Source organism: Prionailurus viverrinus, unplaced genomic scaffold (genome assembly GCF_022837055.1).
Source record: "Prionailurus viverrinus isolate Anna unplaced genomic scaffold, UM_Priviv_1.0 scaffold_53, whole genome shotgun sequence".
Lineage (NCBI taxonomy): Eukaryota > Metazoa > Chordata > Mammalia > Carnivora > Felidae > Prionailurus > Prionailurus viverrinus.
Window position 1 is genome coordinate 965654 of NW_025927616.1, and position 26301 is coordinate 991954.

The window sequence follows — 26301 nt, forward strand, 5'->3', positions numbered from 1 at the left end:
GACACACATGGGCCCAGCGGGACACACACGGGCCCAGCGGGGACACACACACGGGCCCAGCGGGGACACACACACGGGCCCAGCGGGGACACACACGGGCCCAGCGGGGACACACACACAGTGGCCCTCGCTGGGGGCGGGTGGGCATGAGGAGTGGGTGTCACAAAGCCCAGCTGGTTGTGAGTGTACCAAACTTCCACTCAAATTACTTGCTGTCCCTCGGACTCTGTCTTCATCTCAAGAATGCAAATAATACTGGTCCTGCTGAATAAATAGGTAGTTTTGAGGACCGTGCAGTTGAGCGGTGCCCTCCACACTTAGGTCTGGGGTCCAAGCCCTCCATGGCCGCAGGTCAGCCAACCCTGGCACCTGCCGGTCCAGGTCGCATTTCTCCTTCGGGACTCGGCTCCCCCGAGAAGGCTGGGCCACGGCCCCGACTAGCCCTCAGTCTCTGCCCAACTTCCCGAGACATGACCGTCACCGGCCGGCACACGCCCGTGTTCACAGATCCGGATCGTGGGAGTCCAAACCCAAGCCTGGAAGCAGGTGCTTCAGCGGGTCGCTGAGAGCATCGAACGAGACCCACCCCCGAACCAGTCAGCGTGCTTGGCTCGCCGTCCGTGCTCGGTCGAGGTTTGGGAAGACTTCTGTGCTGCTCGGCGTCTAACAGGATCGTTTGCTCCCCGTCTCGGGCGTGAGCTCTTTAAAAGCCAGCCGTGTCTTCTGTTCTCTCGCTAGATCACCAGTTGTGGCTTTCGTGTGTGGGGTGATCCATAAACACCTTGACGTGCCCCCACCCCCATTTTGGCTAACTTGTGTCTCACAGCTGCAAGAACATCAGATTCCTGCGGCAGGTGTAAGTGTCCCTGTTTCACCAACAAGAAAACGAGGGCCCGGAGGGACTTTGTGGCGGGACCGAGGTTTCGCGGCTGCCAGACTGACACTATGGCCTTGTTTGTGCCGTGCGGCACAGTCTCGGTAGAACAGATTCTAAGCCTTAATCTTATTTCCTGGTTATATCGATATCGCAGACTCTCGGTGTTCAACAAAACCAGCAAACTCTTGATTGATTATAAAACGTCTGGAGGTGCAGGGGTGCCTGGGTGGCTCGGTCGGTTGGGCGTCCGACTTTGGCCCAGATCACGATCTCGCGGTCCGTGAGTTCGAGCCCCGCGTCGGGCTCTGGGCTGGCAGCTCAGAGCCTGGAGCCCGCTTCGGGTTCTGTGTCTCCCTCTCTCTCTGCCCCTCCCCTGCTCTCTCTCTCTCTCTCAAAAATGAATAAAAGGTTCATCAGCAACCTGGAGGTGCAGGGTGTGTGAATGGTGCCAGAGCTTTAACTGAAGGCAGTAATGTGCTCCCTGTTGTGCTACAGGTTTGGTTTTCTCCCGAATCGATGGGCTTGCAGGCTCGGCCGCGTTTGCCGCTTTGAAAGCACGCGCTTTCTCCTGTGTGCCCCAGCCACCCCGAGTCACAAAGATTTTGGTGCCCAAGGTCCTCGGGCAGTTTTCTGACTTTCAGGAATGTTGGATCATGGAATTGTGACCACTGGCGATCTTTTGGGAACGAATCTTTGGGGACTAGCGCATGTCTCAGGAGCGAAATTCCTTTGTGACGGGGGGGCGTCACACAAAACCCAGCGGGGAAGTGGCGCTGTGGTGACTCAGCAGGACGCGGCGTCTGCCCCTCGTCCGAGAATGGTGGCGCGTGCGGCCCTGCAGGCAGAGCTCCGGCGCTGGCACGTCCCATCTTCACGGTCTCTGCTCCTTCCCCTTCGGGCTCGGCTCTCCCTGCGACACTCCCCTCCCGGCCTCCACCGCAAAGGTCCTGTGGCAGCCAGGACTGTGCTGTTTGCTCCTGGGCCCAGCCGTGGGGGAGCTAGTGGGCTCGGGCTGTGGGGGCGGGTCCGTGACGACAGCCCGCCTCGCCCCTACTTCCAAGGCCTTCCCTGTTCGGGGAAGCGGGGGAGCCCCAGGGCAACCCACAAGCCCCCAGGTCTCTAGCAGCCGCCTGTGGGACGAGGAAATGGTCGTTTTTACATTAGACCCTTTCTCTGCTGGAATGTTGCGCGCGTTCGGCAATCGGGCCGTGGCGGTGCGGGACTAGGGAGAAGATCTCATTTGGATTCTCAGCACCTGCGTGAGAAGTCCTCGTGTTCACAAAACAGTGAATGCGCCGGTTCTCAAAACACGAGAGGCTAAATCGGGAGAATCGTAGCCACCCAGAAAAGAGGCCAGGCGTTAGCGTCGTCACAGGAGGGGGTCCAGACAGGTTGGGTTCCAGTATGGACTCTGTCACTTAATAGCACTGTGACTCTGGCCAGATTAAGTACCCTTTCTGTGCCTCCGTTTTCTCGTCTCTCAATGAGGAGAACAAGAGTAACCGCCGTCTGGGTTTATAAGAGCATTAAATTAAATGAATATCGTTATCTTATTTTATTTTTTTAAATGTTTTATTTATTTTTGAGAGAGAGAGGCAGAGTATGAGCAGGGGAGGGGCAGAGAGAGAGAGGGAGAGAGGCAGAATCCATGAAGCAGGCTCCAGGCTCCGCGCTGTCAGCCCAGAGCCCGACATGGGGCTCAAACCTGTGAACCACAAGATCATGACCTGAGCTGAAGTCGGATGCCTAACCAACTGGGCCACCCAGGCGCCCCAAACTGAATGAGTATCTCAAAAGTGATTAAAATAGTGCCTAACGTGTAATAAATTCTGCACCAGGGTTTGCCGAATATGCACGCGTATTTAGAAGCTCTCTCCGCTGTGTACATCCCCGTGATGTTGGATACAACAGCCAGATTTGTCAACTAGGGCCCATCATTAAGCCAAAAGGCTTTGAGTATACCACAGCATACTGCCGTATGGAAAGCTCACCTCCACCCCTGCTCTTTCCTCGAGGTTGTCTGCGAGAAATGGGTACCTGGCATCGCGTCTCCCCGTTGGATTCTTGCCGAGGTGCAGACGCCCATAGGCTCCCCGACTGAGGGGCGCCATTGGTGTTTCCACCTTGAACTGAGGCAGGGCTTTAAACGGGCTGTGTGCGCTCGGCTTTGGAGAATGCTTGCTCTGCGCGGGCCCTGTGATGAGAGGAAGAAGGCCCACACCCGGCCCCTGCTGGGAGCACTCTCTCTGGGCCACACACACGTTGGGTGCCCGTGGGCCTGGGGTCAGGCATTTCTGGACAACCGGCATCGAGTCCTAGGGTTTTCTCTCTGGAAGGAAAGTCCATCTCCCTGCGTGCGAGGAGGGCCGCCCGCCCCCCAGAGCGGTGGATGAGAGGCGATTCCATCGTCGGTCCTCACGCCCCGTCACGCGGGAGCACTGTGAGAGCCCGGCCTGACACGCGTCGGCAGTGGCGGGTTTTACAAACCGGAAGCTAGACGGTTTGAGACAAAGCACACCGTCCTCCCTTTGCCCGAAACACACGCTTCTCCTTCCTTCCCGGGTCTCCAGACACGTTTCTTCTAGATGGTGGTCATTAAAGCCAGACGCGGGCCTCTGCAGACTCGTGGGAGGGCGCAGCTCGGACGTGGGGGTGCGGATGCTTCCGGCCCTGGAAGGAGCAGGCTTTCCCGGCTCGCGCCGTTGGATCTCGTGCTGTGTGTGTCTGTCCTGATTTGCGAGATGTGAGCTTCGGTGTCAGGGTCATGCGGTGGCCGGCGCTCTGTGGTGCGGCCCGAGGGCCCCTCGGGATGCTCCGTGCAGGGACTGTGCGGGCGGGAGGGAGGGACTGAGAGCTCCGAGCGCCTTCACTTCGGGGGACACAGGGGACCAGGTTTCTTTGCTGAGCGCAGCTGGGATCAGATCTCCTTGCGAGCCGTCCGCCAGTCCGCATCGCTAATGGCACCAAATATGCCAGTGTCCCCTTACTTCGGCATCCCTCAAAGCGTGGCTCAGTCCAGCCTCCGTTTCTCTTGCGGAGGCAGGCTTCCCTCGCTGTCCCAAGGCGGAGCGTTCCTCCGGAAACTTCCGTAAGCTGAAGCGGCGTAAACGGAAGAAGCAGGTACCTCTCATTTATAGGGAAGGCATCGGAGCGTTCCCACCCCCGAGGAATAGCCCGCCAGGCTTTTCTGGTACCGTCGGGCACATCTGGCCGACGGCTGCACAAAACTGATGCTCAGAGACGCCCCCCGTGGGGAGGCCGCCTGGGGATGTCGCGTGGGGCCCGGGGAAGGAGCTGGGCGGGCACCGTCGCTGCCCCCTAACGGCCGCTGTTTCACTTCCTCTCATAAAAGTGAAAATCTGCTTCGGGTTTCTCCTGCTTAGCGAGACCGGGTGCTAAGGAAGGTCTTTCGAAGAAGCAGAGCACACCACACAGACTTCTGGGAAGCGGGGTTCGCGCCCCTGGCATATTCTGTCTCCCGCAGAGTCACTGGAGGTGGAGCCATAGAACGGGCGGCACAGGGTCAGACACCGGAGCTGAGGCCCGGGGCACCCGCGTGCCTGGGGAGCCAGTCTCTGCTGGTCCCTGCTGGCCACTGGGGGCCCCTGCCGGTGTCGGCTGTGACGCCGTGACCCTGTCCCGGACAGCGGCCAGAGCGGCAGTCACGCCACCGCCCACGGAGGTCCCTCGCGGCTCCCCCTCGGCTGCGGGACAACCCGGAAGCCCTGAGCTCTGGGGGGAGGGGGCTCTGGGCCCCGCAGTCTCGACGCCGGGGTCACCGTGATGCTTTTGCGCGGCCCCCGAGAGCGGCGTCCCCAGGGCTTCGATGGATGGTGCAGGTGTCTCCCACATCCTCCCCGGGGAAGGGGCGCCTGAGAAGGGGCGGCCGTCCAGAAGGCTCTCTGCCTCGGTGGGTCTGTGGGAGACGTGGAGGGGCTTGCGGCCTCGTGGCTCGAGTCCTGTTCCCGCGGCCCCCCGCAGCTTGGAGCCCCCACTCTGCTACCCGTGCCTCTCCCCCCCGCCTGTCCCAGCTTCATGGGATTCCCTCCCCGGACTGGCCTCGGGGGGCGGGGGGTCTGCGGTGCTCCCCGAGGACCCGCCCCAGGGGCTGCCCTACTTCTGGGAAAGGGAGACAGGCTGCCGCCTGCAGGGGTGTAGATCCGCCTCCGGCAGGTGGGGGGACCTAGGGTTTTCCCCCGGGGTCAGATCAGGGCTCTAGGATTGTTGCAGGTGGCCGTCTGGAGCCCTGGAGGCCCGTCAGGGGGCCAGGACTTGAGGCGCGGAGCCAGGGAGAGCAGACACCCCGCTAGTGTCTCGGGGACCGCCAGCCCTCGTGCCTCGGAGTCGGGTGGGCAGGTTAGTGTTGCCGCGAAGAGGTGGGTTTGCTGCGGCTCTGAAGGGGCTTCTGGAGCGGCTGTTCCCCCCCGTCCCTGCTCCTCCCGGGCCCTGTCTGCCGAGAGGGGACAGAGCACGGATGACCCAGTGCTTGAAACAGCCTGGCCGAACATGTACAATAAAAGGCAGAGGATGTGGTTTGGGCTGTCCCCGAAAAAGGTCTCTATTTATATGTGGAAGGATATTTATAAGGATATATGTGGACGGTCTCTATTTATATATGGAAGCCCACAAGATGGGGCTTCTTGTGGAGGCGGTGGCTGTCCTCTGCCCGAGCTGCCCCCACTGGGCCCGTGGTGGATGCGTCACCGCCGCGGCCGGGTGGGACGTTTGTCCGCTTTCTAGACCCGCGGCCCCCCCCCCCCCCCCCCCCCCCCCGCTGCCCCCGCCACGGCTGCGCGGTTAGACCAGATGCTTCGCCTTGCCCAGACCCTATTTAATGAGTGCCTCTCCGCCTTTTAGGAGGTGACAGGAGGTGCCATTAACTCCTGTCTGTGACATGCTCAGAGGTCCCCAGATGAAAGTGCTGTATAAATACCTGGATTTTGTCCATGAGGAGAAACCTGTTTTCACAGCCACCTGTGATCATCGAGCCGGTAGACCAGCTTTCAGGACTTCGTGTTCAGATCCTCGGAGGATGCTTTCTTCCTTCAGCGTCTTTTCCTTCTTCTTCAAAAATACTGTTTAGCAGGGGCGCCTGGGGACCTCAGTCATTGGTTAAGCGTCCAACTTTGGCTCAGGTCATGATCTCACGGCTCCCAAGTTCGGGCCCAACGTCGGGCTCTGTGCTGACAGCTCGGAGCCTGGAGCCTGCTTCGGATTCTGTGTCTCCCTCTCTCTCTACCCCATCACCTTGCTCACGCTGTCTCTCTTTCTCTCAAAAATAAATAAACATTTAAAAATAATAAAATAAAAATACTTAGGAAAATTTTTTTAAGTTTTTAAAAAATTTTAAGTGTTTATTCATTTTTGAGAGAGAGAAAAAGAGAGAGAGAGAGAGAGAGAGAGAGAGAGAGAGAGAGACAGAACCTGAAGCAGGCTCCAGGCTCTGAGCTGTCAGCACAGAGTCTGACGCAGGGCTTGAACCCACAAGCCATGAGATCATAACCGCAGCTGGTCAGATGTTTAACTGACTGAGCCCCAGGCAACCCAAAACTTTGTTTTTAAAATACAGGAAGTTGGGGCGCCTGGGTGGCTCAATCGGTTGAGCGTCCGACTTCGACTCAGCTCATGATCTCGCGGTCCGTGAGTTCGAGCCCCGCGTCAGGCTCTGGGCTGACGGCTGGGAGCCTGGAGCCTGCTTCCGATTCTGTGTCTCCCTCTGTCTCCGCCCCTCCCCTGCTCATGCTTCGTCTCTCTCCCTGTCTCAAAAATAAATAAAACATTAAAAAAAAGTTTTAAAAAATAAAATACAGGAAGTAAAACATTTGTGTGCCCCCATCGTAGCCCTTCCCTTCTCCAGCCCCCGAGGTGACACCGTCATGGCTGTGCGCTCCGTGCCGCCGCGTCCCCCCTGCGCACAACAGAACCAAGCCCCGGAAGGATGTGGGCACGTGAAGCATGGAATTTGGGGTCCGCCGGACCAGGGCTCGAGACCTGCCTCTGCCACCTGTGGCCTGTGTCCTTTGGCCTCTGAGACTCACACAGGGACACAGGGGCTGGGACAGGGAACGTGGGTCTTAGGGGGCACAGGGGACACAGGACACGGGTCACGGGGAGCGTAGGACACAGGACACGGCACGGGCAGGAAGGGACAGCAGGGGGCAGCAAACCCGCACGTTCCTGCCGGGAGATGGCACCTGGCTGAGTGCCGGTTTTCTCAGCCTGCTCTTCACTCTTGTTTCCGGGGATTTGGTCATTTCTCCTGGTCACAGTTAGATTCCCAGCTTTGTCACACAAACCACCCCCCTTTCTGGAGGACGGAACAGAAAGCGGCCCGAGGTTGTAAGGATCCACAGGAGGCTGGCGGTCAGCGCCCTGCTTCTAGGCGGTGGCACCTTGGCGGCAAAGAGCCCCTCGTTCATCATCCTTTTTTTTTTATCATCAATATCAGATTATTTATTTATTTATTGTTTCAAAATTTTATTTAAATTTCAGTTAGTTACGATACAGTGCAGTCTTGACTTTAGGAGTGGAACTCAGTGATTTTCATCTCTTACCTGCAACACCCAGTGCTCGTCCCAACAAGCGCCCTCCTCAGTGCCCAGCCCCCACCAGCCCCCCCCCCCCCAACCTTCCTCCACTTACCGCCTTCCTCTCCAACATTTGAACACAAATCTGCTCTCTAGCTACATTATTTGCTCGGTATTTTAACCGCCACTCATATGAAACGGACACAGACGGATTTGAAAAGAAGCCCACTATCATCTATGGGAATTACTATACTTTCAGTACATACTGGGCGTTGTCTCTCAGAGCGGTGGCTTCCGGAACCTTCTGATGGCCCGCTGTCGTGTGAGTGGGCGCCCAGCAGGTGTATACCCGTTTATTTGTAATTTTATACGTGCATTACGGTACCAATGTATTATGCTCCTTATAAATATGCGTAAAAATCCAGAAAAGACAGGTGAAGATAATGTAAACAGTATTCTTAAATGTCTTGTCAAATGCAATGTTTTGGTTACTGCCATCAGCTAATATCTGAGGCACCGTTTATGCCTGGGATTAGGTTTCTCGTTATCAACACCGAATGTAAAGGTACCTTGCCGATGGTCTTGATAATTTGGGAAACGTTTGGCTGCCTCATCTCCCCCGTGATGTGGCTGACCGAACGCAGGCTTTTACTTGTTCACTCGGTCTTGCGTTATTTAACCCACGTTTCCTTCTTAGAAAAGAATGGAGGCCTCGTGCCCATTTTTCAGATGATTAATTTAGTTAAAAACTAGGTCTGCTCTGTATATGCACTTCCCTAGGCCGTCGTAGGTCACGTTGTGAGATGGCCCCGGGATGGAGTCCCCGCTGTCAACCCGGTGTCCCGTCCCTGGAGAGCTCGATGACGGATCGCTGATGAGTGGACCAGGTGAAGGTGTGAAAGCCATTGCTTATATGAATATTAAAAGAACCTCATTTATTTTGTATTTAATTATATAAAAATAGCTGGAGGTTCCCCGCAGCATCTGAAAGTATCTGAAAGCGTGAAACCTTCCATAAACCGAAGTGGCAGAGAGGAGAAACAGTTACCGTTGGTTTTTATGGGAAATATTTTTAGCGTTTCCAGACCAAAGAAATAACCTGTCTTGGGCTTTTCTGACACCGTAGGGCACATCTTACCGACGGATGCACAAAACTGATGCTTAGAGGCACCTGCTGTGGGAATGCTGCGTGGGGGTCCGCGTGGTGGGGGGGAGGGAGCTGGGCGGGGGCCCGGGTGCTGCCCCTGTAACAGCCACTGAGGGCTATTTTCTCTCTTCACTTTCTCTCGTAAAAGTGGAAGTCCGCTTTGGATGCCTTTCAGTTAGCAAGAGCAGGTGCTAATGTAGGTCTTTGATAAAGGCAAAGCGGTTTGAACTGGACTTTCAAAAACCGGGGGGCACCTGCTCTTCTTCAGCTACAAACCCACTACCGTTTGGCCATGTCCGTGATTTTTTTCCACGAAAATGTGAACTTTTAAAAAAAAATTTATTTTTGAGAGAGAGAGACAGAGAGAGAGAGAGCATGAGCAGGGGGGAGGGGCAGAGAAAGAGGGAGAGAGAGAATCCCAAGGAGCCTCTGAGCTGTCAGCGTAGAGCCCGATGTGGGGCTCGAACCCACGAACTGCGAGATCGTGACCTGAGCCAAGATCAAGAGTCTGATGCTTGACGGGCTGAGCCCCCCCCCCCAGCGCCCCGAGGCCATGACCTTTGAGCGCAGCCGTGGCACCCTATTCATCGCTGCATTTTCAGAGCCCCGCTCAGAGCTGCAAGTGGCAGATTCTTGCATCTCAAAGCAAAAGTGCTGCGGTAAAGCGTCCTGGGTCTTCCGCTGTTGGGGTCGGGTCGGGGCGAACCCTCTCCCCAGCCCCGACAGCGGGGCCTGGCACACCCTGTCTCTACAGCCGTCTCGGGGCACGTGGTCAGTGGCGTGGTCCTGCACAAAGGAGGCTGATGGGCCGTGTGGCGGGTGTGGCGTCTGCCACGGGTAGGACACGGCCGAACGGACGGGGCAGGCGCTTCCCTACCCTCTGTCCCTACACATCGCTACGGTGACATGGTTCTCCCCGCGGGGCCTTCCTGGGCCCCCTCCGGGTTTTTCAGGAGGCCTGGGTGTGCACCTGATGGTTCGATCCACTCCTCAGGGCTGGCTCGTTTCAGGGGCAGGATTCGCGGGGCCTGGAGATGGGGCACCTGCATATTCATTGGCAGATGTGGGACATACGTGTGTGTGTGTGTATGTGTCTCAGCTGTTTCCCTCCCCCCTCTCAGCTCGCCTGAGCTGATGGAGGTGGGGGGAGAGTGGTCCCCATGAACCCCACGGACCTGGGTCGCTGCGGAGGGAAGGGGCCGAGCTGAGCAGATCTTGGAGGGATGCCTGGCCCTCAGGGCCTTAGTCCGTGGGGTGTGCAGGGGCGGCAGGTGGGGGAGCTTAGGTGGCCGAGCTGGCCCAAAAACCCGGATGCAGGAGCTTGGACCCCGCACCGAGCTTGCGCTAGGCTGGGGCGGGGCTGGTCTCAGCCCTGCCGGGGTTTGCGCATCGCCCCGGATTGGCCTTGGTGCCTCGTTGCCAGGGCATTGCTGTGTGATGGGAGATGCGTTCTTGGCTTTCTGTTCTGGAGCGAACACTGGCAAAGGAGAAATGCTGCACGCACGGCCGCCGGGGAGGCCGCAGCAGCAGAGCGGGCCCTCCCAGGGGTGGCCACTGACTGCAGCCTCCACACCTCTCTGTGTGTGCGATGCAGCAGCTTGTTCAGTGCTGTGGATGCATCATTACCGCAATAAACATTTATCGAGGGCAGGGCGTTGGGTATGCAAGATAGACCTGGTGCCTGCCCCCGGAGCCTGTCTCTTTCATGCAGTTGCTGTGATCACTCTGTGACCCAGGCCGGGCGGGAGAACTAGCCTCATTTTTACCCCCGGGAAACTGAGGGAAAAGAGTGACACTCTGGGGCAGGAGGAGCATCTGTGGCTTGTGTTCCTCATTTAGTCCTGTGCTGGCACGCAACCGGATGGTGATCATCCGGATAGTTTTAACTCAGCAAAGGGTGGTTGACTGAAGGCCTGCTGGTTCCTTGTTTGCCACGGCTGTGTGAGGAGAGGCCCCGCGTGTCCGTGGATTGTAGTGGAATAGTTTGGACGTGTGCAGCTGTGAGAAACAGGCAGCCTGGCTTCGTGCATGTGGTTTTCCCGATAAGCAGCCTGGAGATGGCAGGTCTGGAGCTGGGTCGGTAGCTCCGGGACATCAGGGCAGTGGGTTGGCATTTATGCTATTCTCTTGGCCCTCCCCTCACAGTCGCAAGGTGGCTGCAGCAGCTCCAGCTATCACATCCCCATCATATCCCCGTATACTTGGCCCAGAGGTAAGCCCAGGACAGCACGTGTGTGGACTGTCTTCATGAACCTCCTTTCCTTTCAGGGAGGAGGATTTTTCCCTGAGCCATACGTCCACAGCAGATTTCCCAGATTTCCCCCTCTAATTCATTGACCAGAGCTTGTTTTGAATCCATCCATTAAATAATCTGGAAACAGGAAACGTGTTTGCTAATTTTGACTTGGTTTGATTCATGCCCTAAAGCGAGCATATTGCCAAGCAAGCAAAACTGAGATTCCGTCAGCCGGGAACAGGAAGTATTGGGAACGGACACGGGGTGGGTGAGTCGTACTGTTTGCCCCGAGTGATCGACACCCTTCGAGTTAGGAAATGACTTTTGTTCTCACCCGTCCTTCCACCGCCGTGCCCCCTCTAGTGACGCTCCCCGGTTTTCCTTTGGGTGTGGAGGGTGCTGGGGGAGGACTCTGTCTCCACCGTCCCCAGGGTGGGAACACGATCTGAGCCAGGCTGGGGCTCAGTTTCAGGACTTGTCTGAATGTTGGGAGGAGATGTGTTTGCCTCACCCGGGGTGTATGCAGGGAGCATGCTAGCCCGGGGTGGCTGCCTGCACGAATGAGCAAAGCTAACCCAGAGGAAAGGAGGATTGAAGGTGGGGACAAACGTGGTCCGAATGAAACTGCCTGAGCCCCCGTGTGCAGCCGTGACAGGTTTCTGCCTGACTATTCGGTTTCACGACCCGGTGAACCTGTGCTCCCTGCTCTGATCTGATCTCTTACACACAAGCTAGTTTAAGTTGTGAAAGCTTCCTGCCTGGAATCAGTACAGGGCAGTGGGGTGTTACACGCGACGGAGCCAACAATGTCCCATCCCTGCTGCTGGCTTGAATTTCACTGCTGTGGGGGGAGGGATGGGGTGGAGGCCGCCAAGCTGAGGGGGAGGGTAGAGCCCTCGGGCGGTTGCTAAGAGACGGAACTCCCAGGCCAGAGCCCGCAGTAAGGATGACTTCTCTTGCTTTGGTTAATATCCTGTGAAATGACTAAATACAAATGGACCGACGGAGCGCTAGGTCCTGGGCTGACCGAGCACTAGGTACTGGGCTGACGGGCCACCCTAATTCGGTACGACCTCAACTTTATTACACCTGCGGAGATCCCATTTTCTAACAAGGGCACATTCACGGGTACTGAGTACGGTTTCTTACAGGTACTTGTACGGCTGGGGACACAGTTCACCCTGTTGACGCCTGCTAAGCAAGATGTAGGTGGTTAATTACTACTTGTTGAGTGAACAAACGAAATGCGTGACGTGTGATGGGATGTAAGGGGTGTGCGTGGTTAAGCGAGGTGACAGGACCTTCAGTGCTGCGTGGAGTTCGGACTGTGCTTTGCCTACGGTGGTAAAGCCCATTAACGGAAATGCTGAGTTGATTTTGCAGGGTCAGGTGGCAGAGAGGAATGGTTTATAGTTTGAGATTTACGAATTTTACTTTTGAATTAACTTTTATTTTTTTAGTTTATCTTTTTTATTTTTTTTTTAACGTTTATTTATTTTTGAGACAGAGAGAGACAGAGAATGAGTGGGGGAGGGTCAGAGAGAGAGGGAGACACAGAATCCGAAACAGGCTCCAGGCTCTGAGCGGTCAGCACAGAGCCCGACTCGGGGCTTGAACTCACGGACCGCGAGATCATGACCTGAGCTGAAGTCGGACGCTTAACCGACTGAGCCACCCAGGCGCCCTTATCTTTTTTATTTTGAGAGAGAGAGACAGACAGCGCAAGCAGGGGAGGGGTAGAGAGAGAGGGAGAGAGAACCCCCGCAGGCTCCTTACTGTCAGTGCAGAGCCCGATGTGGGGCTCAAACCCACAAACCGTGACCTGAGCTGAAACCAAGAGTCGGATGCTTAACCAACTGAGCCCCCACAGACGCCCGGGATTTAAGAATTTTAGATCTTCAGTCTGCCTAGAGATGTCACCTTGATTCTACAAACCAACGATCGTTAAAAATACCACCGTTGGAACACCCGAGCAGCAAGTCCGCGCGGGCTCAGAACAGAGGTTCCTTCTGCGTTGAAGTCTTCGAGAGGACCCGTAACTGACTCCGGAAAAGCAAACCTGGAAAAAGCCAGCGGTCAGACCAGCGTGACCGTGCCCATGTCTTCTACTGCTACGGGGTCCCTTACGGCCTCCACGATCGCACGTCGTCACCACACACGGCGCCTCCGCGTGAGCCTCCAGAGTCTCGCGCGGACGTGGCCTTTTCTACGGCGTCGTGACAGAGGCCGGTGCTCTCACTCACGGGCACGTCCAGGCTGGTTCCTGCCGACTGAGCGGCGGCCGGTGCGGGTGCCGTGCTGGCGGGTCCTCGTCAACGGGCACAAGAGGAGAAAGCCGCGTGGGGGCGGGGACGCGCACGGAGAAGGCCGAGGAGAAGGCCGCGTGCAGGCCCAAGCCCCACGGCGCGGTCCAGCGAATGCCAGGACGGCCAGCAAGCGCCAGGAGAGGTGAGGGTGGGTGCTCCCCTCCCTTGAGGGAGCACAGCCCCGCCATCGCCTCGATTTCACACCTGTGGGGGAGCCCTGCTGGCCGAAGCCGCCAGCCTGTGGTGTGGACGGCGACCCCGGGCGACGAGGACCTCGTTCCTTCATCCCAGGTTAGCTGTCTGAAGCTTCGTGTCCTTGTGTCCTCTGCTCCGTCGGCACGTTAGCCGTTGCAACTATTGACAGTCGTTGGGGCTTGGGGGCTGCTGCTGAGCTTGTTCTGGAAAGGGACCGTGTCGGCAGGTGACCCTCAAATGTGGTGGCTGAGGACAGTTAAACGAGGGGACATGCAAAGGTGTGGGCGGGGGAGGGCCTAACGGGCGGTGAGGGGTGAGTCCCACCACAGGGTGACAGAGGGGGCCGGGACAGGCAGGGCGGGGGCGGTGCCCACGAGGTGCCTGCGTGCCGGGACCTGGGCCTGCCATGGACACGCGTGGCCACCGTCACCTTCAGAGCGGCAGGGGGCGGGGGGCACGTTTCCGATCGTCTGCTTCATCTATCCTCGGATGCCTGTTGGCCTCTCCCGACCAGAAGCTGGAGGCCAGGGAGGCCGCGGCCGCCATCTGCGAGGCTGGCCTCCCTGGATGCAGAGTGAGGTCCCGGGACACGGGGGGTGGGCAGTGTGTGCGGCTGGGGCCTGTGCAGCGGGGGCCAGCAGTTGGCGGCCTGCCCCAGCCACCTCTGGTCTGCCTGTCCCGGGTGTGCCCGGTTGGGACAGCCCCCTTTCAAGCCTGTTTGCATTTTGGTGGCACTTTTTTTTAGGTGGGAAGTGGATGTTTCTTAATGCCAAGTTGTCATGTATGTTCTCTGATGGCTCGAGGGTGAGGGGGCAGAGACGGAGGGAGGGCCACCTAAAATTAGGACAAGTCACGGGGGAGGGGCTGCCAGCGGAGAATACTGACTCGGGTAGAGGCGAGGATCACCGGCCACATGTGAGCTGGGTGCCACGCGGCGGAGAGGACAAGCTGCGGAAGGTTCCGGAACGATGACGCAGACTCAGCCCCGAGACAGAGGGGCCAGGGGTTTCCGAGCGTGTGAATCAGGGGGAGCAAAATAGCGTCCTCCTTGTGGGCTGGTGGGGCGGCGTAAGTGCGTCCACGCGCGGAGAAACGCTCGTTGGCCAAAGCACTGTGTGGATACGCGGCAGCTGCCGGGCCTTCAGGGAGACACCTGGCCAGCGTCAGTGGACCCAGTGGGCTGTGAGCCACCGCCTGCTCACGGTCAGCGTCGCCCCCAGCACACGACTCCATTCCCTCCACCAGCACGGGACCCGGGGCAGGAAGGGCAGATTGAAGAATAGGAATCGGACGCACCGATCGAGGGGGAAGGGGTGCAACCTGGGCTTTGCCAAACTGCCGACTTTGTTCAGTGCTGGAACCGTCCCCTGAGAGTCTCACGGACATGGTAGTTTTCTGCCGAGAGGAGGCGTGCGTCCTGAATATTCATGAGCAGGTGTGTGGGGGAGGGCCAGGGCCTTGAACCACCTCCAAGGCCAGGTCCGGTTTGATCCTTCCACTCTGGTTTTAGCCAAGACAGGTAGCAAACTCAAAGAGCTTTGGTTTGGGGGGATTGTCTTTCCTTTTATTTTAAATTAAAAAAAATTTTTTTTAAGTCTATTTATTTTGAGAGACAGAGCACGCAGGAGGGACAGAGAGAGAGAGAGAATCCCAAGCAGGCTCTGCACTGTCAGCACAGAGCCCGATGCGGGGTTTGAAGTCAGGAACCGTGAGATTGTGACCTGCGCAGAAATCAAGAGGTGGATGTTCAATCGACTGAGCCCCCCCAGGCGCCTCTGGTTTGGGGGTATTTTCAAACCCCATGACCCCGTTCCCCTTCGTGAGCGTCGGGAACATTCCTCTGGCTCTCGCTGTATCTTGGGCTGTGTCTTCTCTGTGATTGTTCCTGGTCCCCTCTCTGCTTATGGCTTAACTTCACAACTTAAATGCAGCTTTCCTCCAAGTTCTATCTTCCCGTCTTTTATCTTCTTTTCCAGGCTCCCTTCCTGCAGGGTCTGAGCTATGACCGTTTTTCTGACGCTCTCCTGGATGTCCTCATGCACATCTCTCATCAGTGATGAAAACTGGCCGCATTGAAACAACACCCGCTTTCCACCTCGCTGCTCCGTTTGCCGTGTTTACCTGCGTGGCTGCTGGGGGCCCCTACCCTGGCCGGATGCCCCGCCAGCTTCCAGCCCTTGCCCTCCATTCTCTCTGGACTCCGGTGCCTCTCGACGTCCGAATGATCGATTGCCAACCCTGTGCTTTCTTCCTGGGAGCCTCCCATCCCAGGGCCGTGGCTCTGCTCTAACTTCCACCCTGATTAACTCTACTCTGGGTATTTCAGGAGCTTCTGGGTGGGTCAGGTTTGCAGCCCATTTTCCCCGTTGTCACGCGGGTGTTCTTCTATGACGCGGGTCAGATAGTGTCTGGTTCAAGCCCTGGTTGTGGCCTCAGGCCCTGGAGGATGTGGCCCCGACCTGCCTTTCCGGCCCCCTCGCCCACCGCGTCCGTCTCCTCCGGCTCCCCGCGCCGCCCCACCTGCCGTTCCTGCCTCCATGTCCTTGCTCTGCCGTCTGAGGGACCCTCCTCGCTTCCACTCAGAGCCTCCTCCCCTGGAAGCTTTCCCTCCGCCGCCTGGTTGGAACGCGTCGGTCCCCGCTTTGCCCTTCCGCATGGTTTTGCTTCCTCTTCTCCTAGGGAACCTCTTTCCTGTCTGCTTTGTATTATAGCCACCCGCTTTGTCTCCAGATCGGGAGCTGCGGGAGGAGGGCCACGGAATCTTACTCACTTCTGTGGCCCCGTGGCTCCATCCACGGGACCGTGCGTGAAGCCCGGTGGGTTCTCCTCACCTGTCAGCTGGTGCACGACGACTGCCGAAGTCACACGCTGTGGGTAATCGTGGCCTTCAAGGCCGGCCTTGAAGATCGCAGCTTCAGAACCCCTGCCCTCTCGTCGCCGGGGACAGAGGCGCAGAAGAAGAAAATCCGGTTCCTGGAGGCGCAGTGCAAATGCAGCTGTGTTTCCGTTCCACTTGGCTCCCGTGGCTTTTGTCTCATGGCCTTGACTTGAAATTTCTGTTGGAAACTTGAAACGCAACCCAAACCGTTCCTTCCGTGTGGCTTGGTAATAGGGCTCTCTGAGCCCTTAGCTCCCGCTCGGGCATTGGCCCCGAAAAAAAGGAACAGTGCTGCCAAATGGGGCTAATTCCACTCTACCGGCCCTGCGCGTGTCGTCGTGAGGAGGGCTTGAACCGGGGCACTTGTAGACTCTCCGATATGCCAACAAGCTAAGCGCTGCGTTCCTCTAAAACATGTGAATCAATGCAGCTGCATCTGGCCGTACGAACAATCAAAGGGAGACTGCGGTGCTAAACCAGGTGAGAAGAGGCTCTAAATCGAGAGAGACACCCAGCTTCGAGGATAATTTAAGGAGTATTAATAAATATATGTGGAAAACTCAGGCAGCAGAATTCATACCTCCAGCTTGTCTTTCTGTCGCCCTGCGAGCCAGCAAAACTCGTAATGACAGCTTTAGAACAACAAAGAGAGAGCTGGCAGATTACCAGAACCAATTAAGTGGCGAGAAAGGAAGTCACATGTGTTCGACACGCATGTTGGAATTCTCCGCTACTATACTTAAAATAATTATATAACTTTGTATGTCTCATTAGAATTTTTTTTATTAAGAGTTAAGCTGTGTTCAGCTTCCAAAACCTGTGTTTCCAGCAGTCACCTTGAAAGTGTTTGTTTGAAGGCCTAACGCACTTTCTCCTAAAAATACACGGGGTGCCTGGGTGGCTCAGTCGGTTAAGCGGCCAACTTCAGCTCAGTTCAAGATCTCGCGGTCCGTGAGTTCGAGCCCCGCGTCGGGCTCTGGGCTGACAGCTCGGAACCTGGAACCTGCTTCAGATTCTGTGTTTCCCTCTCTCTCTGCCCCTCCCCCCCCTCACACTCTGTCTCTTTCAAAAATAAATAAACATTGAAAAATTTAAAAAAATAAATTAAAAACTGATAATATCAGTCGGTGCCAGGTTGTATGTCTGCAAGAAAAATTTGTAGCAAAATCCGTCTCCATTGCAACATTAGCATGTAGGTAAGTGATTTAATCCATCATCCATGAAACTGATTATGGAAGGTTTTCATTTTTACTAAACAGGGACACCTATGGGGACATAGGGCTAGTTAAGGAAGGATGATGGTATAGATCGGTGCTGACGGTCCGCAGGGAAATGTGGGTCCTTAGGCATTCCGGGAGGTGATGGGATCTTCAGGACATGAGACCTGGCTTCCTAGTGTCAGGCCTGCCTTCCTCCTCAAGAGGGTGTATCGCTGGCACTATTGTGCACTAACCACGCTGGGCTCGCTTTTCCTCGGCTCGCACGTGGAAGAAACTGGAGGACTGGGGCGCCTGGGTGGCTCAGTCGGTTAAGCAGCCGACTTCGGCTCAGGTCACGATCTCGTGGTCCGTGAGTTCGAGCCCCGCGTCGGGCTCTGTGCTGACAGCTCGGAGCCTGGAGCCTATTTCAGATTCTGTGTCTCCCTCTCTCTCTGCCCCTCCCCCGTTCACGCTCTGTCTCTCTCTGTCTCAAAAATAAATAAACGTTAAAAATAAATAAATAAATAAATAAATAAATAAATAAATAAATAAAATAAAAATACAACTGGGTGCCCAGGCTGGCCCACTAACACCATTTAAACTTATAATATTGGGGCGCCTGGGTGGCTCAGTCGGTTGAGCATCCGACTTAGGCTCAGGTCATGATCTCACGTTCCGTGAGTTTGAGCCCCGTGTCGGGCTCTGTGTTGACAGCTCAGAGCCTGGAACCTGTTTCAGATTCTGTGTCTCCCTCTCTCTGACCCTCCTCTGTTCATGCTCTGTCTCTCCCTGTCTCAAAAATAAGTAAATGTTAAAAAAAAAAAAATTAAAAAAAAAAAAGAAGAAACTGGAGGACAGAGGGAGTTTCCCTGAGGGAATTGAGGACAAGTTGCACGAGAGGAAAGCGGGAGACGAGGCTCTTGAATAGGGTGCGTGTGCGTACGAGAAATAAATTTGTCTGGCTGGGAAAATGGGGCTGAGTCAGCAAAACCGCCCCATTTCCCCTTCAAGGAGAAGCAGCCGTTCATCAGATTTGAGCGTCTGGGCCGTTAGCAGGCGGGGCCGTGGCCTCTTGACCTCGGGAGGAAGGAGAAAGGAGGCGGCAAGGAACTGACTGTTCTTTATGGGACGTTCTTCATAAATCGGTGTCTACTGTTCTCTCTCATACACAACTTTGGCTTTCATGATGATGATTTCTCTCTCTTCCATCCTCCATGCAGAGGGAACATCCGTATCCTATCTCGACACTGTTTGTCTCTCTCCGTCTCCACCACCGTCACCTCTGATCCAGCCTGGTGCCACCATGCAGACGAAACTTCCGTCACACCTGTCTCCAGCCAAAGGTTTGGTGGTTTCCCGTCTCGTTGTAAGCGGGAGCTTTGTGCCGAGCGTTCGAGGCCCCCGCCGCATTCTGGGCTCCTATATCTAGGCCATAGGAGCCTAGAAAGGTGTGCCACGCTTAGGGCTCTTGGTGGAAAAGTACAGAAACCATTCCCGTGAACCTGGGCAGAAACACTTTGTTACGAGGGCATTTTGTAGCTCCCAGAATGACCAGAATGCTCCCGGAACCAGGCTTGGACATGGACAGGACCAAGGGCACTAGGTGTCTGACCAGGGGCCGTCTTGTTGGAACGCCACCATAGATGTCTGCTGTCCACCCCTCCACATAGCAGCTGCGATCGATGATCTTTGTAAAACTTAACTCTGACTGTGAAACTCTCCTGCTGCTACGTCGTAAGGAATTTCTTTGGTCTCTGTCCCAGGTTCCTAGCGTGGAGCTTCTAAAACCCACCGGATTTCCCAAGTGATGGGAGTGCCACTGTTTCGTGGTGGTTCTTGATGGTTTATGCTGACGAGATAGCCCACCCCAGAAGCACCAAGCCTGTGGTCAGTCGGGCTGTGAGCACGTGGTGCCAGCCTGCCCTCGGGGGAGGAGAGGCTGTTGAAGGTGCAGTCCAGGGGCTCCTGGGTGGCTCAGTCAGTTGACCGTCCGACTTTGGCTTAGGTCATGATCTCGTGCTCCATGAGTTCAAGCCCCGCATCGGGCTCTGTGCTGACAGCTCAGATCCTGGAGCCTGTTTCGGATTCTGTGTCTCCCTCTCTCTGACCCTCCCCGTTCATGCTCTGTCTCTCTCTGTCTCAAAAATAAATAAATGTTAAAAAAATTAAAAAACAAAAAAGGTGCAGTCCAACCACGTGGCCCATGATTCAGCCCGCCAGTCTCTCCGTGGTGACCAAACCCCACAGATACTCTGGGCACTGAGGCCGGAGGGAGCTGCCCCGGTTGGTGATACACCCTGGGTCCCTGGAGGTCCCTGGGGGAGGCGATGGAGGCTCTGCCTTTGGGCCTCCCCCAGACCTGGCTTTATGTGTCTCTCCATCTGGCCGGTCCTGATTCGAATCCAGCTCTAACCACAGGCACCGCGCTTCCCTGGGGGCTGTGAGTCACCCTAGCGAGGAGGCCATAGCAACCCCTGCATTTTTAGCCTCTTGGTCAGACGTGTGGGCGGCCTCAGGACCCTGAGCTCATAGCTGGCATTGAAGCAGTGACTGCCTTCTTGGGGGCTGTGCCCTTGAACCAGGGGGCTCTGCGCTGCCTCTGGGTGGTCAGTGTCAGAACCCCAGGAAACTGCCTGCTTTTCGCCTTCAACTGGATTTTATTAAACCAGAAGAAAATGAGTTCTCATCCTGGCTGGGCCACACGTGACCCCGCTGTCTCTCCGGCACCACGTCCCTCTGAGCTCCTCCTCGTTTGCCGTGCTCCAGACACGCCGGCCTTTCCCCGTCCCTCACGCTCGCCATGCTGGCTCCCTTTCTGGGCCTCGCACCTGCCGTTCCCTCTGCCTGGAATGCCTTTCCTCAGATCTGTGCCTGGACCTTCCTGGGGCTGGAAGGGCCGTTGGTCCTGTGTGCCACGTGCGTCCTGTGCACCTCCAGACCCACAACCTGGAGACGCAGCTGGGTTGCTTGCTTGGTTATAGATCACAGGACAGGACTCAAAAGAGACGCGGTGGGTCTGTTACTGATAATTCTGCAGTCTGCCCGATCAGGTGTGAGGTCTGACCTCTAGTAGGTGGCTCTGGGGCTGTGAGAGACAAGAGGTTCTCTTTCACGGTCGTCGAAGCTTTATGGGTCTCGAGCCTTGCAGCCGCTAGCGTCCCTTCCGGTGACCCATCCAGACGCCCATGTTTGAGTGTGTTCGCGGGGCTGTGTCAGGAACTGAGCGTTAGTGCTGTCGGGGAGCAAAAGTTCCTCTAGGGTTTTAAACAGAGGGAATTTAACGCAGGAATTTGGTAATGGAGGTCTCGCAAGAGCGGCCGAGCAGAAAGGGAAGGCGAACGACTCAAAGACCGGCTGCTTTAGGAAGCCCGGCCGCCTCCGGGGGCTGGATGCACAGAAGAGAGCGTGGTGTTGCCCTGAGCCCACGGCCGCCACAGCAGCAGCGACCGCATCTCCCTGCCTCCCACTTCCCACCTCCCCGTGCAGAACCCGCTGGCAAGGGAGTCTGGGAAACGCAGTGTTCAATCTTCCAGCCCTGGGGTGGGGAGGGGAGGAACTGTGGGCACAGACTCTACCCTTTCCCTCCCTCCCCGCCCAGGCAAGCCTGCCCTGCCCTCCCAGACCAGAGCAGATCACACTGTGCTCCCTCTTAGAGCTTTCTGGACCTAGACCCTCACAGATCTTCCCGCAGCTTGTTCCAGGGTGTTATGTTTATATGCACGCACAACGTGCATGTGTATGTATACACTACACATGTATTTATATCAGTTTCTGTTTTCCCTGCTAGAAGTTTCTAGAAGGCAGGGCCTGGGTGGGTTTTGCTCTTCGGTGTCCGCGGCACCTGCACAGAGCGGACACTCACAAACGTTTGTGAAACGAACACGGAGCTGCGAGCATCCCACTTACTTCACCAGGCCTCGCCTCTGGTCTGGACTCGGGTGCCTTTCCCCTAACTCTCAGGAAACCTTAGGGTCAGCAGAAGCCTTAGCTCTGACAAATAAATGTGTTTGAGTCCGTGACACTGTCTCATTGTCTGCCGGTGATCCTCACGGGGCATCTTTCCTAAAGAGACGGTGATGGGGCACGTTTGACGCAGGGCTCTGGACGGAGACATGTTTTTTTTAGCAACAAGGACTGTGACAATCATAAGCCAGAACTAAGACATTCAGCCCCTTAACTGGACCGTTGAAGGATGGTCGATGACCACAGGATGGGTGAGTACCCAGGGGCTACCTGTGTTCCCACTTTCAAGGTTGTCTCCATACTGGAGGCCGAATGAACAAAAGGATGTCAAAATTCAAAACAGCGATATTTCCTAACAATTGGAGATATTTCAGCTTCTCTGGCAATTCGATAAATGACCAGGGAGGAACAGAGAGGGCCCCCGACTCTGAATTGGTCTGGAAACAGTGCCAGAGTTTTCAATGTGAAGAAATTCTCTTTTTGCCCTTCTCTTTCCTGGGCTTTGCCTGGTAACTACACCATAAATATCCCAAAGGAGGCAGTGCTGAGAGTGACATAGACACCTGTCACCCACCGGGCTCCAGGGCCTGGAGGGCAGAGCGTCTCGTCTCCTCTGGCCCCTCTGACTGATGTTGATTCTGACCGAAGTGTATTAGAACTTACATTAGTGTTTCGTGGTCATAAAATATTTGGTTAATGATTGTCACTTTTAGTTGTCACTTTACAGATTTATTATTAATTGCTGAGAAGTCAGAAGTCCCCAAAGAATTGCTTTTCCTTTCCCTGTTATTCGTATAGTGTTCTTATTAAAGGAAAACTTTTGGTTAGGAAATGCCAATGTTTCTCAGCTATTTCTCAGGCTAACCAGGTGGGGTTCCGGAGAACTCCTCCCCTCCCAGCAGCCGTCTACCTACGCGCCGTCCATTCACCAAACCTGTATTGGACACCTGTATTGATCACCCTCCACCCAACTGGCAGCGAGATGCCCGTCCCTGATGCGGGGAGCATGGGTTGCCCCTGGCGTGCTCTACTGATGCAGTCATCCCAACTTTTGCTGGGGCCAACTGGAATGCAACACCAGTGGGAATGAATGCACTGGCCACGGTGGTACGTCAGGCATTTGCCAATTAAGGAGGAAGCAGTAATTTAGAAGCTAGAACTGGAAGGTCATAGACAGGGGAAATCGGTGCATTGAAGAAAGATAGTCAAGGCTAATGGTAATCAGTCACCAAATAAGGCCAAATGGGAAGGCTGTGCCAAATGGCCCAAAACAATTGGAAGAGTACAAGTGTCCCTGAGAGGGTTGAATTGTCATTCTGTCAAGCCTGCTATGCCGAGGTCATGGCCCTGAGTTGGGAAGAATAGAATCCTGAGACCACAGTGGGGACATCTAGGTCAGTAAAATCTTGAATCTCTAGATCCCTCTGAACCTTCTGGGCCCACAGAAGTGATGTGTTTCTCACTGTTAAAGGCTAGCACTCCCTCTTTCTTTAAGATGATGCCACCAGGCCAATAAGTATAGTTGAGCCCTTCCATAGCCTGGCTGGAGAAGTGATGGGCCTGTGAAGGGAGGAAAGGGACCATAGTCTGAGGGAGCTACAAGACCTCGACACCATTCTCTGGCACGAGCTGGGAGATTATATGTGGGAAAGGATTCTGTGGGTTCTAGATCAGTGTATGTGGGGGAAGATTCTGAGAGAGGGTGCTGGATCAGTAGATCAGTGTCCATGGCGGGGGGGGGGAGATTCTGAGAGTTCTGGGATTCTAAATCAATGTACAGGGGGTTCCTGAGCATTCTAGATCAGTGTACATGGGGGAGGGTTATAGATCCATGTATGTGGGGGGGATTCTGAGAGAGGGGTCTGGATCAGTAGATGAGTGTCCTGAGGTTTCTAGATCAGTGTACATGGGGGGAAGATCCTGAGGGTTCTAGATCAGTGTACATGGGGGAGAATTCTGAGGGTTCTGGGATTGTAGATCAGTGTATGTGGGAAAGGATTCTGAGGGTTCTAGATCAGGAGAGGACATAAAGTTGGATGATGGAAGCATATCAATGTGGGACTACGCTTTCCTGATATAGGATTTAATATCCTTGCAAAGATCCTGGGAGATGGTGCTAATATACTGCAAAGATGGCTCTTAGAAGCCTGGAAAAAACAATGGTTCATGCTAACGGAGGTAGAAATGTCAAATGCTGTGGCAGTGAAAGAAGGAATCATAAGTCTCAGAGAAGTGGGTATGCTAGAGTGGAAATCTTATCTAAAGGTTTTCCGGAAAGCTCACCAATGACTGTGTTTGGTGGGCAGGTCTGACAACACTCTGTTTTCCAAAGTAATAAGGTACATGCTGAAGAAAGGAGCACCAGCATCCTTGGGAAGCTCAGCGGTGACTCCTCTACAGGCCAGGGCTGCTCTCGGGAGACACTGTGACAGAACAGGGTTCTCTTACAGAAGTGGAAATTATAGATTCCCCAAAGAATTAAGGCCAGGTGGTGGCACATATGTGTCAGAAGCAAAATGGAGCATGATTATTATTATAGCGAGAGGCAAGGTCAGAGTGATAGCCATAGGACCAGGCTCTCGGGGACCTATGGGGATGGTCAGAACACGGTCAGAACACGGTATCCCTAGGGGCCACGAGGGATAAGTGCCATGGGTATTGCTCAGATATGCACTCAAAACTTTTGCAAGGCAAAACTCCATCAAGGATGGAGGGCCAGGAGGCTGAGGGCAACTGTCACAATTTAAAAAGTAATAATTTTTTGACTAGTTTCCAGACATGAGACAGTTTTCGGACCCAAAACTGACTACAGAAGAGGCCAAGTCTCCATGGTCTCTGCCATAGAAGGACCCCACAGCTCCACGGCAAGGGGGTATGATAACCATTCCCCCCATCCCTATTGTCATTTACTTGGGTAGCTGGGTTTACTGACAAAAAGGGAATGTTCCGACATTTCAGTGAACGCTCTATATAGGGTCAGAGTTGAAATCGATTTCCAAAGTGTTATCAGGGCTTTCTGTAAGATTAGGGAGGCAAATGGAAGCCAGGTAATAAATGTCGTCCTGGATTCGGTATGGTTTACTGCATCTACGACGGGAACGCACCAATCAACCAATTAGGCAGAATGGCTTGACCAGTGATGTAGGCTAGCCTCTCTCACTGGTCACTCTGGTGCTACGTGGACACAGCAGTGGGGACTCTGACTCGACAAGGCTGCTACGTATACTGCTGCTGCTGGACGCCCATCTTCTGGTAATAGGGATCAGTGCTAAGCTCCCGATACGTCATCATCTCTTGAGAAGACGGACCAACCACTTGGTGTCAAGTTGATCGCACTAAACCTGTTCCCCTTGGAAGGCAGAGTGATTCATCTTACCTGCAGTAGACATGTATTACAGGTATGAGTTTGTCTTTCCTGACTTTAGGGTCTCAGCCAGCACCGCCAACTGGGGGACTCAGTGTTTGACCCACCGACATGGGATCCCATGTAACATCTCAGTGCGTCAAGTAACCCATGGAACAGCACACGAGATGGAACAGTGGGGATGTGATTATGGGGTCCACTTGACCCATCACACTCTCCATCACTCAGAAGGTGCCGGACGGAGGGAGAAATGGAGTCCTCTTTTGAAGGCAAAACTGAGGCATCAGATTGGAGACGGTGCCCTGAGAGGGTGGGACGCCTTCTCCAGAAGGCGGCATACACCTTAAAGGAATAGCCATTGTACGTCATGTCTCCAGTAGGTACCATGTATTATATGGGCCTGGACACCAAGGAGTGAAGGCAGGACTGGCTCCACCTTCCGTCACTTTCCAAGATGTACTGTTTAAACCATTTGCAGATAATGTGATTATAAATACATTTGGCTTTAAATCTATCATCTTGTCCTCTGTTTGCTCCATTTGTGTTTTATCCCTCCTTTCCTCTTTTTTCTGCATTTTTGGAGACCAACTGAGTACTATTTATGATTCCATTCTATTTACTTTGTTGGCTTATTGGCTTTAACACTTGGTCTTTTAGTGTTTGCTTTTGGGTTATAGTCTACATCTTCAACTTGCCACAGGTAATATCATGCCAGTCAGATATCACAAACAACTTATAATAGTATATTTCCAACCTGCCCTCATCTTTTGTGTGATCTTGTTGTTACATATTTTATTTGTATATGTGCTATAAACATCAGAATACATTATTACTATTGCTTTAAATAGCTCGCTCATAAAAAGATTTAAATAATAAGTAGAACATTTTATATTTACTGTGGGAAGCAGGATTCACACAAGGTCTCCAGGAGTCATGCCCTAATGCACATTATGCTTTGTAATATTCTCCTCCCCTTGAGTGTGGGTGAGGTTTGTGAATATGATGAGATCTCTCTGTGATGAGGTTACTAATGAGTTGGCCTTGAGTTAACCAAGACAGATTATCCTGGTAGGTCTAACCTAATCAGGCGAGCCCTTTGAAAGACGGTTTGGAGGTCAGAGGCTCAAAGTGGGAAGTGCGGGAGATTTTCCTGCTGACCTGGAAAGGGCATACAACCATGTCGTGAATTGTCCGTGGAGGGGCCACAGGGCCAGGACCCACGGGCAGCCGCTTGGAGCTGCAAGTGATCTTTAGCTGACAGCTAGAAAGAAAAAGGGACTTCAGATTTACAACCTTGATTTTAGTTTAGTGAGACCATGAGTAGAGGACCCTGCTAACCTGAACCCAGACTCCCGACATATGGGAGCTGTGAGATAATAAATAGGTGTTGTTTTAAGCCACTACATTTGTGGTAACTTGTTATGTGACAAGAGACAAGCAGTACATTTACCTGCATGGTTACCTTGCTGGTTCTTTTCATTCTGCTGTGTAGATACACACCTCCACCCGTTATAGTTCTCCTTCTGCCTGAAGGACTTCCTTTAACATTTCTCGAGGGGTTTGCTGATGATGAATTCATTCACATCCCTGAGATAGAATCGAAGGGTCT

General features: G+C 54.6%; 1 long non-coding RNA gene across 1 annotated transcript in view; it reads left to right on the plus strand.

Annotated features, from left to right (window-relative positions):
• The window catches only part of LOC125159638 (uncharacterized), a 40584-nt gene extending 21170 nt beyond the window's left edge, over positions 1–19414 (plus strand). The window contains exon 3 of the long non-coding RNA XR_007149857.1: positions 18586–19414. This is a non-coding gene — a long non-coding RNA (uncharacterized LOC125159638). The remainder of the gene's footprint in view (positions 1–18585) is intronic.
• The last annotated feature ends 6887 nt before the right edge of the window (positions 19415–26301 follow it).